We start from the raw sequence: 15,316 nt of genomic DNA, 5'->3' as shown, positions 1-15,316 counted from the left end.
AGGTTGAAATAATTTAGCACATAGTAGACGGATCACCCAAAGGGTGAAAATAATTTAAACTCCACAAAGTGGACGGATCGCACGTTGGTTAGAAATACTCGTGTTAGACGGATAACGAGAATCCATGTGTACAACTGGACGGATACCAGACCGTCAACACCTTTATACAAAAATTAACATAGACGGGTATTTTCTCAATCTCTCCTTCATAAAGAGGACGGATATTTAAGAAAGTTTCAAACAGAAAGTATTAGAAAGCATAAAAATAAGATAAAGCATTAATGACGGATAAAACCCCTAGGGGGCAACTGTTTAATACAAAAATAAAGGACGGATCGTTCTCAAAATAAATACAAAAAAAGAGATGTAATATTGATCTACATTTTTGGGTCGACATCTTGGACATCCTTCGATGGAACTGATTCTCCGTCACCCTGAACAGCATCTTCACCAAAGAGGTCGTCTGTATTCTCTGAAGCGACGGGCAAAGCAGATGTCTGATCTTGATCATTGACATTTATCATTGACATGTCCAGATCAGGGTAGGCTTTCTTAAGTTGACGGAGTGCATCATCAAAGCCTTGAAGGAACGATCCCCCCAGCTCTCTCAAAAAAGCGTCGGAGTCTCGGTATTCACGGACCGCAACCTCCTTAGCTTGACGAAGCTTTTCCTTCAAGTCCTGGACTTCCTTGTCTTTGGCTTCCAAGGCCTTCCCAGCTTCCTCTGTCCTCTGCTCAAGCTCTTTTCTCGCCTGCTTTGAAAGGTTAAACTTCTTCTCCATTGTAGACTTCCACTTATAAAGTTGACCGAGTTCATCCTCCGTATGCTCTGCCTTTGCTCGTACACGTTCCAAAGCCGCCTTACAGTTTAGACACCGGTCCATTAAGCCCTTCATCATAACCAATGACTAAAATAAACAAGTTAAAAGGTGTTAAACAAAAAGCTAAGCAAAATAGACGGACTCAAATCGACGGATAAAAGTTACCTGTGCAACAGCAAAGAGACCCGTCTCCCTCATTGCCTCCGTCGAATGATTGCCCAGGTCCTCGTAGTCCTCCGAGGAAATAATTGATGAAAGTTTCTCCAAGGCAAATTTGGAGTCGTCACGGAGAAGAGGAGGAGGCTTTTCCTGGCTAGTGGACGGGGCCTTTATTAAGCCCTTGCCAGACCCTTGTTTTGCTGGGGTGACGGTCTTCACCCCCTCAGCTATCAACCCTACGACGGGTTCCAAAGGGACCTTCTACTGCTTATGTGGACGGTCAGACTTGGACGGCTGTTTCCTCTTTATCGACGACACCGTCCCCTTAGGAACCACAACTTCGCCCGACTCCTTTTGCTTGGCGGCCTGTGATTTTATCAGTGCCCTCCTCTTTGCGTCGTCCATCTCTGTAATACAGGACGGATGAAGTTATCTACATAAATTAAAACTATTTACGCGAAGTAAAAGATGACGGACTTACGTCTGTGAACTCTTTCAGGACCGTCACAATACCAATGGATTGTTTTCGGATTTACCAACTTCGCCCAAGTCTGTTCTTCCGGCTTCGTCTTCTGAAAAATTCTTTCTAGGAAACTAAACTCCTCAATACTGACTTGAGGGCGCTGTCTACCTGCAGAGGAAATAGACGGTTAAAGAAAACAACTATAGCTGACAAATGTAAAATATTAAGCAAATGTGACGGATGCATACTAGATGAATGTAAAACCCCCCAAGTTGTGTCGACGGGCATAAACTCCGTCTCTCCTGGACGGCTCATCCATCCGTCACCCTTTAGAAAGAAATAACGACTCTTTCAGTCTCTATTTGAGTCAAGTGTTTCAAAAATGACTTTCAGCAACGGGCTCCTACTAGCAAAACTATAAATTCCCCTTGACCTGTCAATCTCGTCTGGACGGTAGCAATGAAGGAATTCACGCACCGCCAGCCTCCGTGCACCGTCTGTCATTGCACCATAGAGAATCTCCATGGCTATGAAGACCCTCCAAGCATTTGGGGATATCTGGTTGACGGACAGACCCAGATATTTTAAAAGCTTTCTATGCAATGTACTTAGCGGAAACCTAAGTCCCGCCTTCAGCATCTGTTCATACACTCCGACACCTTCTACCCCGTCGTAATAGCACTTCTCTGATACGTAGGGTAGATGGATTGGAATGTAGTCCGAAATTTGAAAATTAACCCTAAATGTGCTGAAGTGTTTCTCCTTAATGACGGAATTGAATTTATGCACCGTCCACTCTGGTAGCATGATGAACTCCCTAAGTCCATCAGCACAGACGACGGGTCCCGACGGTAGATTCTCGCCGTCATCAGACATTTCTTCTACTTCAACCATCTCCATACCCTCATTTATTGAGGACGAGGAAAAGGCGGACGGACTCCTCTCTTCACTAGGACTCTCTTGGTCTTTATGATCGGACGGGTATACTTCCTCGTATTCTGTCCCGTCACGAACCATTGACTGATTACTTGACGCACTAGACATTTCCTACAATTGACGGTAAAACCTAAGACTGACGGATCTAAGAGTATTGACGGTTGTGTAGATCTAGCTAAATATAATTGCCAAATAACAAGACTTGTAAATGAGAATAGCGATACTCACCGTTCTTTAAAGTAATTGAAGGTCGACGGTTGTATGGTTGACAAGTTTGTATGTACGACGGATTGCTCTGACAAGGTTGACGGTGGCGCTCTGACAATGTGTTTTGGCTGTAAAATGAAGAAATGAGGATTGAGATGTGTTATATATATACCTGAAGTGCACGGAAGACGAAGCGGCGCTTCGATCCGATAGAAAATCCAATCGAAAAGCGACACGTGGCATGCTCATAAATGCTTGATAACCTGTTATCAAATAGTCGCAATCCGTCTCCTCCTGGAGGACCGTTAACTTTAGTAATCTACGCCGCCGTCCTAAATTTTTCTTGACCGTCAACCCCAAATAATACCAAACCGTCTCCCTAAGGGTCCGTCCATATAAGTAGTGACGGACCCATAGGGTGAAGGGGGCAGCTGAAGGGGCAAAATTTAGCACATGGACTTTCACCACATTGGGCCTGACGGAACCAAGCCCATGGGTCGGCAACAGTAGAGCCCAGGGGCCTAGAGCAGTTCCATATTCCTGTCGCACACGTAAAGTCTCCAAGGAAATCATAAACCTAGCGTAAAAAGCATTCCGGAAGATACGCGCGTTAATCCCCTTTACAAGGAAATGTCTTGTCCATCACGTTTGGGATTACTCAGGATTCCTATAAGGAAAAGACTTCCACATCAAGGAGAAGAGGTCAACCTACTACTATAAAAGCTTCAATAACCTCACAAATCAAGGTATGCATAATTTACCCTCTCTAGCACTCTAGAGTTGAGAACAATTCTAACTTGACCGTCGGAGGGTATTTGGCCAACACCACACCGGTGCCCTTGGCGAGATCACTTCTTTCTTCTTGCAGGTTGTTAGCTTGAGCGAGCGTGGATCGTATAGCTCACTGGTAATTTTACGGCATCATCAACTATATTTTTACAACTGCCATAATGAAATTAAATAAGAAGGTTAGCCAATTAAATCAAAGTCGAATTGGGGCAAAGAGTTAAAGGAATTTCACACTAAATCCAAGTTCAATTCAGCATAACTTTCTGCTCATATATCAAATTGCGATGATTCAAGTTGTCCCTTATATCCACGTGAGTATGAATGAGCTTAAAACCATGGCTCTTCATGGATAGGCAACATCTTTGTGTAGGAGAAGCCGTTTGGTCTGAGATTTGGTTTTTTTTTTTTTTAATTTTTTTATTATTTAAGTATTTTAATGAGAATTTTATTCAATGTGGTAGTCCCTATTCTTTTAGTTGCTAAGTTCTAAGGTTGCACTGGCATACTGATGAATCAGAAAATTCCCATCGTCCAAAGAAGTTGTTGGACGATCAAACCACCATAAATGAACATTTAATGTGTGAGCCGTTACGCATAGACGAACATAAAGGCACGATCGTTGGTAGTATCTTCGCCCAATTAAATGGCTCGAAGCATTACAAGAAGACATTAAAGCCAACATTGAAGGCCTTCAATGGCTAGAAAGGTTAATTCCTATATAAACTACATCAGACCTCAAGAAAAGGTACAGACACATCTTTCATAATCCTATTAGTTCATTGTCATCATCTTCCCCAGTGCTTGACTTTATCATCGACTGGCACCACACCAGTGACCCTTTTGAGAGAAACACAACTCTTTGGTTTTGTGTAGGATTCTAGGTTCTTTTGGCCATATTCCATCTAGACAAACCTATCAATTGACAAAGCTGGCTTCATTAGTTTGGCACCGTCTGTGGGGAGACTTTCAATCTGTAGTTTGGAAATGTAGCTCTACCATCCCCAATATCCAGATGGAATCCAATACACCACAGGATCCAATGGCATTGGCCTTACAGGTTCAAATGCTCACGACCAATATAGAATAACTCACTAGGCAGAATCAAGAGATGAGACAGTAGTTGCAGCAAGAAGGGAATCGTTCGCGAGCAAGAAATGACGTCAACAGGAACAAAGATGAAGAAAATAGCAACAAGAGAGATGGTTCAAGGAGGACGGAGCCATCTAATAGGGCAAATAAAGACCTCCTTAAAAGCATGAGGAAGGAGACGGATGAGCTAAAGAATGCCATGAAGGAAAAAACGAATAAGAATTTGGACAGAATGATGAAAAGGACTAACTCTCCTTTCACCACAAAAGTCCTGGAGTGCCCTTTGCCCCCTAAGTTCCAGTTTCCCCAGCTTGAGTAGTATGACAGCCTGAAGGATCCATTGGATCACATAACAACCTTCAAGATGACCCTAAGCTTGCAGTAGACCCCATATGAGATCCTATGCCATTATTTCCCAACAACCCTTAAGGGAGCAGCACGAGTGTGGTTTAGCAAATTGGCCCAATCATCTATAGATGACTTTGAGCAGCTGAGCAATTCATTTGTACGTCATTTTGTCAGGGGACAGCAACAGAAGAGACCAGTAGATCATTTGCTCACGATTAAACAAGAGGAAGGGGAATCACTGAGATCATACGTAAAACAATTCAATAGAGAAGTGCTGGAAGTGGACGAAGCAGAGGACAAGGTACAACTAATCACCTTCAAAGCCGGTTCAAAGTCCAAGTAGTTCGTGGTCGCATTGGTGTGGGCGCAAGGGGAAGTCAAAAGAGTCACCACCTAGTTTTTGCAATGGCCTAAGAACCATATATATAGCGTCCTCTCGTGGGAGGATCTTTTGTTCTTACTACCAGAGATATAAGTTCAGAGTTAAGGTACAGTCTTGGGAACCTTAAGATTGGCTTCCCATCATTGTGTCCTATGTCTTAACCCTATTAAAGGCACACTTAATATTGTTATTCTAACTTACATACACACTAACATTCAACTAACAATCAACATGGCATCAATCATCCCAAAAGACCTAATCATGCATCTATCATGCTTAAAAACAAAGACATAACATTCATCTAATCACGGCATCACATATCAAAGGTCCTAACATTTATCTAGCATGGCATCAAAGCATTCATCACATCACCAACCCTAATCATACATCTAGGCATGCTTTATCATAAGCTCCATGTTATTCATCCAAATCAGCAATCAAATCATGGCAAAAACATAAACATAGAAAGATCAAAGCAACATGTGATTGCATCTACACATTGGAAATACTCATCCAAACAAGCATGTTCGTATACATTATCAAAGCAAGATCATATCACAAATGCATGAACATCACAAATGCATGACAAGCCTTTCCTTACCTTGTAGCCACTCAGCACCTATGGCATTATGCATGAGCATGTGAATGCATGTTCATAGCATTAAAGCAATATAATCCTAATTCTAACATGTGAAAGCAAACAAACAAATAAACATGGAAACAGAGACTTTGAAAGCATAAAAACATGGAATAAGAAGCTAAACAAAACAAACATGTGAAGGTAGGATCAAAAACAGATGAATAAAATTAGGGTTTCTAGGCAAGTTCATGTGCATGCACGAACAAGCCTACATGCGCAGGCAAGATTATGCATATGCAAGTTTCTGTCCAGAAACCCTAGAAACACAGCAAAGACTTAAAACACTAAATTTAACATCCTAACATGCATTTTAAACATACAAAAATGTAAACCTAGACTACACAAACATGATAAAACATATTATAACAAGAAACTAAGGTAAACAGAAAGATTAAAAAGCAAAAAATGAAAGAAGAGAAAAAGAATGGTTTAAAACTAATACCTCAAAGAAAAACTCTCCAAGCTTGATTTTTAATTGTTCCCCTCAGTTAAATTTATTCACAAGTCAATAAAATAGTGATTGGTAATCTTAAACTAATCTTAAACTTAAAGATCAAGGCCAGAAAATGCCCTAATCAAAAGAAAATTGACTTAAGGGTGTTTTGTGAAAAACTCCCTCTTTTGTTCATTATTTCTAGTAAATCTTAGTGTTTTCCCATGGGATTTTTGTGTGTTTTGAAAATATACCATGTAAGGCTACTTATAGTGTGAAAAAGGAGATTTGTAACGACTCCTAGATGATGTGGAATTCATTCCAAATCTCAACATAAAATGTAGAAAACTTGCCTTGTATAGTTTCTGAAAATCGCTATGCGTGCGCAAGATTGGACCTGCATACACTGCAAAAAGTTGCATGCACAAGCTAATTCTTGCGTGTGCATAACAAGGGTTTCCTTTGGCTTATTTTTCAAAAATAGATTTATTTACTCATTAAAAGTTATATTTTTCATTTTAACACTTCTCAAGTTAATTTAACTTCTGATTAGGCCCTAAACCAACCATGGGTTTTAGAATTCAACATTATTGGGGAACGGGGGCTTAAGTTGTAAAGGGTACAAAATGCGTTGTTTACAACTAGCAAAAAGGCCTCTAAGGTCAATGACAGAGATGCTGTTGAAAGCTCAAAAGTACATGAATGCAGAGGTTGCTTTAGCCTTAATCGAAGCAAGGGACACACGGAAGGAAATAGGAAACATTCAAGATGATTCAAAAGGAAAAAAGAGGGAAAGAAGAGAATACTCGTCCAACCATGAAACTATCAAGCCAAAGAACGATAAGACTAGAAGGACGGTAAATTTCACACCCCTAGTGATGCCTATTGACAAAATCTTGATGCAGATTAAGGACGACCATCCACTTAATTAGCCAAAGCCACTGAATTCTTCACCTAGCACTCGTAACAAAAAGAAATATTGTCGTTTCCACTGGGATCATGGGCACTACACAGACGAGTGTAAGGACTTAAAAGAACAGATAAAAGAGTTAATTCAAAAAGGGAAGTTACAGAAATTCATGAAGAAAGATACACCAAGATGATACAAGCACGAACAATGGGCAAGGTCAGAAGATAAGCCTAAGGAAGAAGAAAAACAATAGGATCATCCAAAGAGTGCCATAGGAGTAGGGGTGGCAAAATCTGACACGACCCGCGAACCCGACACCATTAACCCGTTTATAAACAGGTTATGGGTTGAGGCTAAACGGGTTCAGGTCATATTCGGGTCATTTAATAAATGGGTCAGGTTCGTGTTCAGCATGCAAACCCGTCTGACTCGTTTAACCCATTTAGCTTATAAAGTTATTAGTTATTTTGATATTATTACTTAATTTATGGTTTTTTTATATGTTTATTACTATATTTATAATTATAATTGTATTTTAATTTTATATACATGGGAATTGATAAAGATTATATTGGTTAAGTATGACCTATTAATTAAATAGATTATAAAACAGGTAATTTATATTGACTTTTACATAACTTGTTAATTAAACGAGTTAAATGTGTCAGGTCGGATTGACCTGTTTAATAAACAGGTCATGTTCAGGTTAAGGATTCCTAACACATTTAGTAAATAGGTCGAGTTCAAGTCAACCTATATAACCGAATACTCATAACTTGACATGACACGAACCCGTCCCGCGAACACGAATTGCCACCCCTACATAGGAAAGATAAGGATAATCAATGGAAGTCCAACAACAGGAGGATCTTTCAAGTCCCTCAAAAACCCACAGTAGAGACAGATCAACAGTGTCCACATGGCACCACCATTGAAACATAGAAAAAGAGAAATAATGGACATGGTGTTTTTAGAAGAAGATGCTAGAGGAGTGAAATAACCCCATGACAACCCGTTGGTTATCATGCTCATGATAGAAGGATTCAACACTAGGCGAGTCCTAGTGGATAACGAGAGCTCCACAGACATCATTTACTTGTCAGCTTTCTAGTAGTTGAAGGTAGATTCAAAGAGGTTTCGTCCTTTCCAATCTCCCTTCGTCAGCTTCAGCGAAGATAGGGTATACCCGAAGGGAATAGTGACGCTGACGGTCACAGTTGACTCACACCCATTCCAAGTAACCAAACAGCTTAATTTTTTGGTTGTGGATTGTCCCTCATCCTATAATGTGATCATAGGACAACTCACACTCAACCGTTGGAAAGCGGCAACTTCAACATACTGCCTGAAGGTAAAATTCCCAATAGAACACGAGGTGGGAGTGATAAAGGGAGACCAAGTTTTAGCTCGCGAATGCTATTAGGCAGTACTGGCCTCAAAGAAAAACCACACATAGATGATAGAGGAGAAGACCTCGGAGAGGCATTGGAAACAATCAAGCTGGTAGTAGGAGAGCTAACGAAAGTAACAAAAGTAGGGATGAGCCTAGATCCCTCGATAAAAGAAGAGATAATCAAGTTCATGAAGGAGAATCTAAACATATTTTCCTGGAGCCACAAGGACATATCCGGCATACCCTGAGATATTATTCAGCATTGCTTGAATGTGAACCTTGAAAAGAAGCTTGTCCAGTAAAAAATGAGAGTTTTTGCTCCTGAAAGAAATAGGGTCATAATAGACGAAGTAGACAAATTGCTGGTGGCCAATTTTATCAGAGAAGTCTATTACCCAGACTGGTTGGCCAACGTCATCATGGTAAAAAAGCAAATGGAAAATGGAGAATGTGTGTGAATTTCATATATTTGAACAGTGCCTGCCTGAAGGACAGCTTCTTATTACCAAGAATTGACAAACTCATTGACTCAATGGTGGGACATAAACTCCTGGCATTCATGGACGCGTTCTTAGGATACAATCAAATCCAAATGTCAAAAGAGAATCAGGAAAAAACAGCATTCATCACCAATCAAGGACTTTATTGTTATAGAGTCATGTCGTTTGGGTTGAAAAACACGGGAACCACTTACCAGAGGTTGGTAAACCAAATTTTCAGCAAGCAAATTGGAAGGAACATGGAAATTTATGTAGACGATATGCTCGTCAAGAGTAAGGAAAAAGGATGCCATCTGGACGACCTTAAGGAAACTTTTGAGACACTAAGGCAATATAAGATGAAGTTGAATCCAACGAAGTGCATATTCAGGGTTTCCTCGGGGAAGTTCCTTGGCTTCATGGTATCACAACGAGGAATTGAAGCTAACCTAGAGAAGGTGAAGGCCATTCTAGAGATGTCGTCGCCTAAAACCGTTAAAGAAGTAATGAAGTTAACGGGAAGAATCGCAACCCTCAACAAGTTCGTCTCTAAGGTAATAAACAAGTGCCTTCCTTTCTTCAAGACTTTTAAGCAGGCTTTCGTAAGGACAGACGATTACAAAACAACATTCCAAAAGTTAAAACGCTATTTGAGTAACCTACCACTTTTGAGTCCGTCCAAAGAAGGCAAGGACTTATTCCTATTTTTAGCTGTATTAGCCACAGTTGTAAGCATTGCATTAATTCGAGAAGAGTCCAAGGTCCAATGCCCAGTGTACTATGTTAGCTAAGCTTCCTAAGGAGTAGAGGCAAAATACCCATGCATGGAGCAGATCACCTTCGCCTTGATCTACGCTTCTTGGTAATTGCGCCCATACTTTCAAGCAAATCCGATTTTAGTTGTGACAGACCAACCAATCAAGAAGGCAATGAACAAACCTAAAGCAGCAGGGTAAATGGTGCAGTGAGCGATTGAGCTGAGCTAGTTTGACATCGAGTATAGACCTCGAACAGCGATCAAAGCCCATGTATTAGCTAAGTTTATCACCAAGTTTACTTTTCCAGAAGATGAGAATACACAGGACATATCAATGTTGTGGACGGTTCATATTGATGGATCGTCAGTATAAAAGAAAGGTGGAGTTGGAGTCATCATTACTTCTCCAGAAGGAGACATCCTAAAATATGGGTACAGCTTCAGTTCCCTGCTACCAATAATGAGTCAAAATATGAGGCAATATTAACAGGGCTTAGGGTGGCAAGATCCCTTAAAGCCAAAAATGTACTCTTGAAAAGTGATTCAAGGCTGGTGATAGGACAGATCAACGGTGAATACGAAACAAAGGAAAGTAGGATGCAAAGATACCTAAAGCTGAAAAACCAAATGATTGGAGAGTTAGAGAAGGTGAATTTCATACAAGTTCCTCGGAGTTGGAACTCGAAAGTAGACGAAGTGGGTAGATATGCATCATCAAACGATAGAACAAGCTTGCCCGAGTCTAATGCTAGAAGTACAGAAGTTCCCCAGCATCGAGGAGTTTCACACGTTTTCGATACAAGGTAACGTCAGCTGGACAACCCCAATCCTATCATACCTCAAAGATGGATAGTTGCCACCGGATTCAAACGAGGCAAGAAAGATTAAGAAGTGAGCTACTACATTCACAATCCTGAACGGCATACTCTAAAAAAGGGGTTTCTCACTGCCTTACTTAAGATGCGTTGAGCAAGACGAAACTAAGTACATCATGGAAGAAATTCATGAAGGTACATGCGGAGATTACTCAGGGGCAAGGTCATTGGTAGGGAAGATCATCAAGGCTGGTTACTTCTAGCCCATAATACAAAAAGACACAAAGGAGTTCGTTAAGAGATGTGAAAAATGCCAGAGATATGGAAACGTCCAACAAATGCCTGGAGAGATGATGACGGCCATAATGTCACCATGGCCATTTGCACAATAAGGAATCGACATAGTAGGGCCTTTGCCCTAAGGTAAAAAACAAGTAAAGTTTTACTCGTAGCAATTGACTATTACACAAAGTGGGTAGAAGCAAAGGCCCTAGCATCCATTACAGAAGCTAGAATATAGAACTTCGTATGGAAGAACATAGTTTGTAAGTTTGGCATACCAAGGACGATCATTTTAGATAATGGCTGCTAATTTGACAGCCAGGGTTTCAGGTCGTTCTGTTCGAGCCTCAGTATCAAGAACCAATTCTCGTTACCAGGACATCCCCAAGCCAACGGATAGATGGAGGTAACTAATTGAACATTGCTGAAGATCATCAAAATTCGACTAGAGGGGGCAAAGGGTGCATGACCTGACAAACTGCCAAATGTCCTATGGGCCTACCGAACCACGGCCAGAACCCCAATAGGAGAAACACCGTTTAAACTCACCTACAGCACTGAAGCTGTAATCCCTATCGAATTAGGAGTCACCAGCATGGGAAGGGAGTTTTCTGACGAAGAAGGAAATGACGATCAACTGAAGGTGAACTTGGATTGCCTAGATGAAGTAAGAATGGAGGTGTCCCAAAGAATAGCAAAGTACCAGCAGAAGATGGCTGGCTACTATAACTAGAGAGTGAAGCTCAAAAGATTTTGCGTAGGAGACCTTGTCCTACGAAAAGTCACACCAGCAACCAAAGATCCCACATAGGACAAACTAGGACCAACTTGGGAAGGCCCCTACAACATCATCAACTACTCAAGACAAGGAAGCTATCATCTGGAATCTATGGACAGAAGCAAGTTACCTCGTCCATGGAACATTGAACACCTCAAGAGGTATCATCAATAGACGTCAAGTTTTGTAATCATTAATAGCTTTTATTTATGTGTTAAAATAGTGCAATAAAAGAATTATTCAGCCTCAATCATCATAAAGGTGTTCAAATGAATGTTCAAAAGAAGAACCAAACAGTGATGAAATCCTTACCAAAAAGGATATAAATCAAATGACGTGGCCAATGATAAAATCCTTACCAACAAGGATATAAATCACATGATGAGACCAGTGATAAAATCCTTACAAAAAAGGATATAAATCACATGACGTGGCAGTGATAAAATCCTTACGAAAAAATATATAAATCACATGACGAGACCAGTGATAAAATCCTTACAAAAAAGGATATAAATCATATGACGAGGCCAATGATAAAATCCTTACCAAAAAGGATATAAATCACATGATGAGGCCAGTGATAAAATCCTTACCAAAAAGGATATAAGTCACTTGATGAGGCCAGTGATAAAATTGCTAACAAAAGGAATGTGAATCACACTAAAAAATAACACAAATTCTCTTGCGGAGAGTGCAAACTAAATGAACTAAAGTGATATGAGCTCTCCTAAAACCAATCTTAACCTTCACTAAGGTTCAGGATGACCCAGAGAGACGCAAGTCCCCCTAAGGAAGAATGCAAGTCATCTAGAAGAGGGAGAGTGCGAGGTTACAGGGTAGCAAGTCCCATCAGATAAAGGCTCATAAGCCTTCATGCAGCGCAAAAGAACAGAAATCAAATACATACAAAGTGTAATGCAAAAAATATAGAAGCAAACCCAATGACGAGCATACAAGCAGAACAAAAATTAGCTTCAATAAAAAATGTTATTCAAAAGAGCAAAGCAGGTGAGTTGTCTAACAAAAAAAGAAAAGCCCAAAAACAAGCAAGGCACCATAAAAATTAAAAAAAAAAAAAAAAAAAAAAAAAAAAAAAAAAAAACACAAACACACACACACACACACACAAGGAAATATCATGCAATGGGGGCATCGTCTCCAACAACAGGTTTAAGGACTTTGTCCTCAACCTCAAATGCATTGCCCTCGACAGCAACGACAACCTTTGTAGCTTCGTCAGCTTCTATGTCCTTGTCCACCGCCTCAACACATCCCTTATATCTGCTCTTCAACTTCAGATGAATAGCAACTAAAGGACAAACACAAGATAGAGGTTAAAGTCATATTCGACAACAAAACAAAAAAATATATATATATATTATTAAAAGTTTTTTGTAGAAACAACACACCAAGTTTTGGGACCTCCTACCTACGCAGTAATCTGGGAATATCACCCCAGAAATCATCAGACGGAGTTTCCCAACTACTATCAAAAACAAAGAAAAACCTAGTTTCCAATGTTGAAAGGACGAAGGGAAATCAACTATGAGCCTAGATTTCCTATCCCAAGGTACGAGCTCATAATAACCAAATTGCTTAGACTCCTTGAGATGATATAGGTATAAAAGCTCATCCATCCTAATCATATCCCCGTCGTTTACAATCAACCAAATGGTCATGCAACTAATGACGGTCCGCCACGAGTTTGGCAAAAGTTGTCCCGGAGCGATGTTAAGACGGTGAAAGAGCTCCATTATGAAGGGATGGACAGGGAACCTAAGGCTGCACAAAAAAGTAGCCTCGTAAAAGCAGACTTAGCCATGAGCAAAGGCACAAGCTCTCTCGTTCTTGTGAGAAAGACGAATCCTAGTTTTATTAGAAAATTGAAACCTATCCTTGAATCTAAAAAGCATATCTTCGTCTAAACCACATGGTTCATTGAGAGCATGGAAGGACCTAGGATTTTTAGAAGATGGGGGTTTTGAAGAAGAAGGTTTAAAGGATGAGGGTTTCGAAGCGGCGGTATCTATCTCCATTTCCGCCATTTTATCACTAGAAGATAAACCCGTTTCCATCTCGCTAGACTTAACCACAGACCTCGGCCCCTCTTCCATAGACACTGCACACAACAGACGATACCAATTTAAAGATTGATGCAAAAGTGGGTACAAGCTAGTCAAAATTGGTCTGAATGCACTATCCCTAGAGACAAAGAGGCCAACGTGGGGGCAATGGCTACTTGAAGCTTTGAGAAAAGCTCCTAGGTGAGCAAAAAAGAAAGAGACAGAGGGGTAAAGATTCCTAACCTCAGAAAATTCTACCATTAACACATTGAAAAGAAAGTGGAAAGGGTTAGAGAAGATCATACCTAAAGGGAAAAAGGCCTAGGAAGCTCTAGCTTAGAGAAGGAGAGATCTACAGAAATAAATTTCAAGAAAATAACATGGAGAAGAAGAAAGAGGAACGAAAAGCTTATAAACGCCCCTAAAAGAAAAACTAAAGCGCAGAAAAACCAAAGGTCTCGTCGAAGGACGTTTCCACGTCCAACCAACCAACACCTGAAACGTGGCCACGATGCATGTGGCGTCATCACATCGCATTAAATGTGAAGGAAATGGAATCTCAAAAGCTACAATCGGAATGGAGCGACCTCTCATATTCCTAAAACTGTCAATACATGTGAAGATGATCGTGGAATAGGGGGCAAATGATGAATCAGAAAATTCCCATCATCCAAGGAAGCCATTGGACGATCAAATCACCATAAATAAACATTTAATGCATGAGCCATTACACATAGATGGACATAAAGGCACGACCGTTGATAGTATCTTTCCCAATTAAACGGCTCGAAGCGTTACAAGAAGATATTAAAGCCACCACTGAAAGCCTCCAACGGCTAGAAAGGCTACAGGTGAGTTTGGCTCAGCTTTTTGATATTGTGCATTTTTAAAAAGTGGGAGTTTTAAAAAGTGCGGTATGAAACTAAGCTTTTTGTAAAAGCTGAGTGTTTGATAAAAGCCGTTAAAAAGTACTTTTTGAAAAAACTGAGTGTTTGGCTGGCACTAATAAAAGTGGCAGTTTGAGAGGTAAATTACCAAAATTGACAATATATATATATATATATATATAAGGAAGTTTATTTCATACTTAAATCAATTATTTCATATACTTACTCAAAAATCAATTTTTGAGTAAGTATATAAGGGATTTTAATTTTAACACACCACTAAAATTAATTTTTTCTCACGAATATTAACTAGTAACAACCCATTATTTAAGATTTATTGTGAAAATATTGTTATAGTATTTCTCAATTTTAATTTCTTATTCTTTATTTTATTTTTTCCTATCTCTTTAATTTTTTTTTTCATTCACACGTTTCTTTTATTTATTTATTTATTTATTTATTTATTTTTCCTCTTTTTTCTCCTCTACACACATAACTCTTTATCTTCACTTTTACTTTTGCTTTTCTTTTCTACCACTATACACTCTAGAACATATGAGTACCAAAAGCTCTCTCTCTCTCTCTCACTCTCACACAATTACACACACAGAGATCGCCAACAGATGTTCACGCATGCCTGTCCTCTTCCCCACCACAGCTTGTCCTCCTCCCCATCGCGGCTCAA

This window comes from Quercus robur, chromosome 2, assembly GCF_932294415.1.
Source record: "Quercus robur chromosome 2, dhQueRobu3.1, whole genome shotgun sequence".
In the NCBI taxonomy this organism is placed as follows: domain Eukaryota; kingdom Viridiplantae; phylum Streptophyta; class Magnoliopsida; order Fagales; family Fagaceae; genus Quercus; species Quercus robur.
Note: the sequence above shows the minus strand (reverse complement) of the source record.